Consider the following 5,822-nt stretch of genomic DNA (forward strand, 5'->3'; position numbering starts at 1 on the left):
TCCTTTGAAAGGTTCTACCCAGCAGGGTATCAAAACATATGCTGAGACTCATAGCCAAGATTTGGGCAGAGTGCAGGAAATCTTATGAAAGAAGGGGGAGATAGTAAGTCCTGGAGGGTCTCCACAAGGAGACCAACAGAAAAAAAAAATCTGGGCCCAGGGGTCTTTTGTGAGACTGATACTCCAACCAAGGACCATGCATGGAGATAACCTAGAACCCCTGCACAGATGTAGCCCATGGAAGCTTAGTATACAAGAGGGTTCCCAGTAATAGGAACAGGGACTGTCTCTGACATGAACTCTTGGGCTGGCTCTTTGATCACCTCCCCATGAGGGGAGACCAGCCTTACCACTCCACAGAGGAAGACAAAGAAGCCAATCCTGATGAGACCTGATAGACTAGGGTCAGATGGAAGGGGAGGAGGACTTCCCCTATCATTAGACTGGGGGAGGGGCATAGAAGAAGAGGGAGGGAGAGTGGGATTGGGAGGAGTTGGGGGAGGGGGGTACAGCTGAGATACAAAGTGAATAAACTGTTATTAATAAAAATAAAATTAAAATTAAAAAAGAAAGAAAAATTAAGTGTATTTATACATTTGTTCTTGAAAAATAAATGAAAATGAAGTTAAAAAATAATAGAGAAAAACTACATTACTAGTTTATTTATTAAATAAATACAAAATGGTTTAACCCTGCAGAATATAGTATCACTGCTTATGAAAATCTGAACAATCAGTTAACATTATAACCATGGATAATTTGGTATATTATTCACATCAAAACTTGTACCTAGTGGTCATAGCAACTTTATTTTTAACTCAAACCTGGCAGCAACAAAAACACCCTTCAGTATGTCAGTAGTCAAATAAAGCTTGCACATTAACACTGTAGAACACTAATCAGCAATGAAAAAGAAAATACTTTGCGTGCATATAACAATTTGTTGATCAAGAAAATCATGATAAATGTAAAAAACAAAACCCAATGTCCCATATAATAGGATATCATTTAAATGCAAACTTGTCAAATAACAAAAATATGAAACAAAGACTAGATCAATTTTTTTCCATAAATTGAACATTGTATTATAGCAGTTTCCTCCCAGACTGAAACATATTCTGCAAAGAAGTTCTTTAAAAAGAGAAGTAAACAAGTCAAAATAGCTTTAGGGAATCCCCTAAATAGGCAAGATTTACTCTGCCCCTTCCTGCAGATTAGGGCATTAAAACTGATGAGAGGCAGTGCTCTTAACTTCTGAGCCATCTCTTTAGGACTAGAGATTTTAGTACATTTATCATGGGACAGGAACTCCACAAGGAAAACAACAGAGCCAAAATTCCTGGTCCCATGGGGACCTGCAGAGACCCATATTCCAACCAAGGACCATGCATGGAGAGGACCTAACCCCCTATTCAAATGAAGCCCATTGGCTGCTCATTTTCCAAGTGGGTTCCCTAGTAAGGGGTCCAGGAGCTGTCTCTGACATGAACTCAGTGGCCAGCTCTTTGATCACCTTTCCCTAGGGGGTTCAGCCTTGCCAGGACACAGAGGAAGATGATGCACCCAGCCTTAATGAGACCTGATGGGCTAGGGTCAGATAGAAGGGGAAGAGGATGTCTGCTATCAGGGGACTATGGAAAGGGCATGGGGGAGAAGAGGGATGGTGGGTGGGAATGGGAGGAGACTAGGGGGGTTACAGAGAAGTTACAAAGAGAATAAATTGTAATGAATACATATATAAATAAAATTAAATTTAAAAATTAATAAAATTTTTAAAAAAGAAAAAGCAAACCACACTGCAAAGAAGACTCTCACAATGAGCTCAGACCAGCTGTCTGGAAGAAACAGAAACCAGCCGACCTTCCTGATGGAGGTTTAAGTCTCTTGGAAAAGAGACACTGTCCAACCAGTTGAGCTACCTGCAGGCTGTGCAGTGTGCATCAGGTTCCCAGCTTTGAGATGTCACCCATAGTGCAGTGGGTGTTTGTTATTCAGCTGGCTTTGAATAATTTCTGCTACTGTAAGTAACTTTTCACCCATATTCCTGTAAGTAACTCTGGTAAAACTTACTGGTTCACCAATCTGGGCTTTGGTGGAATCTGTACTTTTGTCTGTTCTGGGATCTCTATAACAGATATCTATGTAATGTATCCCCAGAAAAGGTTTTATCACACAACAAAGACAGTGAGAGTAATGGAGTATGTGATGGGTATGACTAAAGTGAAGGACTACAACAGAAAAACTGATTCAGGTTGGATTATACGAAAACATTTTTGCACCTTCTTGTACATATACAGTTATCTCAAATTTTATTTTAAAAAGAACATGATTGGTTGTTTATTTCTGTAATGGTCTCCATCTGTCAGAAGTCTTTGCAAGAAATATGTTTAATAGTGAAATTATATACTGAATACATAAGGATTTTTAAAAACTCAACACTAATTATAAAAGAAACTAATTTTTTTAATGGGCAAGATTCAAAAAGACTTCATCAGAATGTCTAAACTGACACCCTAAGGCATGTGCAATGTTAGTTGGCTATATAGTCCTAAAAAATATGAATCTAAAACTATACTGTCATGCCATTACATGACTATTTCTGGAAGCTTGACTACAGCAAGTACCTTTCAGGGTAAGAAGACACTTGAACTGAGGTATTTTTGTGGTAGCACAAAATGGTGTGGCTATTCTAGAAAACAGAGCAACTGTTTCTTTCAAAAGTTAGATATGTACTTAGTGTGTTGCTCAGCTAATCCACTTACATGTAAAATAAATGTATACAGCAGTTTAAAGTTTTGTTCCTGTGTTCATATAGCAGCTTTGCTAGTGACATCTTCAGACTACCTCAAATACCTCTAGTATCTGAAAAAGGAAATAGGTTGTGGGAATGTCTGCATAAAGGCAACCCACTTCACAACAGCACAGAATGAATGAATAAGCTATTAACCTCACAATATATATGAACTTAAAAATAGTTTTGCAGAAAGAAACCAAAGGAACTACCGTTTAGATTTCATTTTTATAAAATCTAGAAAATGCAAGCCAGTTAATGGTGATAGAGAGCAGGACAGCAGATGTTCAGACGAAGACAAAAGGAGAAGGCTGCAGAGGGGTATCAGAATAGTTCTGGGATGATTAGTCATTATTTTGTTGTGATTTCTCGGCACAAACCAGACATTGCATTTTATTATCTGTTAGTTATTCTTTAAGTTAAAAGTATTTTTAAAGAATCAGATGGAATTGATTTTCTTCTTCCTTGGAGTTGTGTCAGCTAGGAGAACATGCAAATTTGGACTTCATCATCTCTGATCTTTGTAAAGAATGTCCGAGGAACTTTCTTGCTTTTGTTTTAGAACACTGACTTCTAGTGCCATGAAATGTTCTGTGAGAAGTATGGCTGTCCCAGGTCCACATGGGAAGATATTCAGATGCCGGCAGTCTGAGCTGAGGCTGTCATCCGACTGCAGCTGTCTCATACCATTAGGCGATGGCATGATTTGTTGCTCAGCACCATGTGGCCAGGATAACGCTCATTCTCTTTTCACATTATGAGTATAACTTGACCTTCTCAGAGAAGAGATTTTGTTAATGAGTCAGCAAATGTCATTGTAAATGCATGTGAATGTGGGATGTGAGTATTTTTTGACTTTAGGTGTCCTTCCTTTTCTCTCAGTCTCCCTTATTATTTTGATACAGAATCTCTCACTCTTCTGGAGCTAGACTAAGGCCAGCCTAGTGACCCTCCTGTCTCTGCCCAGCTCCAACAATCTTGGTGTGTGACATTATACTCAGGTTTTCCATGAGTGCAGGTCTTTCTGCTTGGCCAGCAAGCCTCCCCTACCCTAGCCCATTATTTGCTCCTGATGAAGTGATACAGTCTGCCACATAGTAAGTGTGTACATTAGAAAGCTGTGTTCTGCTGTTTGTGTTCTAGCTTTGTTTCTAGAAAATAAACTAACCATGTCTATAGATGGAGAGAATCACTAGATTCCATTGATATTAGTTTGTGCTCTGCAAAGGATTGAAGAGACAGAGACCTGCCATTTGCCTTGGTGGATGTTGTGACACATCTTTATGAGAGAGAGGATTCAATCCAAACCTTATATACCACATGTATCAGTTAATTGATTTTGTTGATGATTGTGTTTTGATTTTGAGTGACATCCTTCATGTAATGTCAAAGGAACAGTTTGCATGTGTGCATGTTACCCTATTAACATTCAGCCACAGGGAACACAATATAAGAGATCTGACCTGAGGAGGACCCAGTGGCGTATGCCCATAATCTCAGTACTCAGTGAAGCAGAGGCAGGTGGATCTCTGTGAGTTCAAGGACAGCCTAGTCTACAAAAAGGAGTCCAGAACAGACAAGGCTGCCTGGAGAAAACTCATCTCAAAAAAGAAAAAAAAAAAAAAGAAAAGAAAAAAGAAAAAAGAAAAAAGCTTGTATTTGTTATAGGAAAACTTCTCCCAGCCCCCACCCCTGCCCCTGCACAACTTGCCAGATTCCTTTTATTTAGGATTATTCTAGCAAGTATATTTTTCGAACATTTTGTAGTTTGAAATAATCTTAGCAATGGGACTATGTGAGGATGAAGCAGGATGGTTCTTAACGCCTTCATGTTGGGAGCTGATGGATTTGATGTAAATATACATACTAGTTAACATAATCAGATTATGTAATTAGGCAATCAAGTAATTCATAGCTTTTACAGGAAGGAAAGACCTGAAGTAGGATTTCCCAAACTTATGGGTGAAGTAAGTTATTGGTTCTGAAGCCTGTTTCATGTTGCTTGTGTCTAGTAAGTTGAGTATAGCATGTGGTGAAATTTCCTCATACTGGCTCATATGAGCCAACTGTTATTATCTCCCTTTAGTTCTTCATCCCATCATATCATATTGGAAGTTTAAAATCAGTTAGGATTGTAGTATTTATATTACAACACAACAAATTCTGCAGGTCAAGCCTCTTACACCTGCTCCTTAAGATTCTCAGAACAGATTATCAAAACTTAGCAGCACAATCTAGGTATACCTAGTTACACCTCAGATAAATCTCAGGTTAGGTAGGTTTATCTGATGGAGAGTGATTTGGGTCATACTGAGCTGCATTAGTAGTTGAGATTAATGCCAAATGGGAGGAGAATAAGCGAACACCAGAAGGGAAAAATACAGGTAATCAGTTTGTTAATACAGTAATGCACAAATGCATTTATTTCTCTATTTCCAGATTTTACCAATTCCCATGAAACAAAAATGAGGTTTCTTAAAGAAGAGAAAGAAGAAAGAGTTAGGTGTTGACAGTTTTTGTACCACCAGTTTTGAGAGTGCAAGACAGGCAAGGTGAGTTGTGGGTGGCAACTGTCATGCAGAGGACAGGCTTGGATGCCCAAAGCTGAAAGTGAGCACCAGGCCTGTTGGGGAAAGTCAACACCAGGAAGCTCCAGCAAGATTGCTGTGAAAGTTTAAATTATTAAAGGTGAGAGTTGAAAGGTACAGAGGGAGTATTAATTGCAACTAACAGAAATGCAAATTCTATTTGATATTACTTTAAACTACAGTATGCTCATTAACAAACATTAAAATCCACATATTACTATTTTAGAACAAGGCAATTTTTTTTTCAATGCAGTTTATTCAGGAACCTTGAACAATCTTCTGACCCTGGGGAAAGCCAGCCCACAGCTTAAATAGCCTCTGGGTAGCCAACCCCAGCATGCCACGTGGGCAATGCAGATAGGTCCACATACACGGAAGCAAGCCAGATCCTCACCCTTAGCCAAATATGGAGTTGTTCGTGACAGAGAGCACTCACCATCAGG

Source organism: Meriones unguiculatus, chromosome 5, assembly GCF_030254825.1.
Source record: "Meriones unguiculatus strain TT.TT164.6M chromosome 5, Bangor_MerUng_6.1, whole genome shotgun sequence".
In the NCBI taxonomy this organism is placed as follows: domain Eukaryota; kingdom Metazoa; phylum Chordata; class Mammalia; order Rodentia; family Muridae; genus Meriones; species Meriones unguiculatus.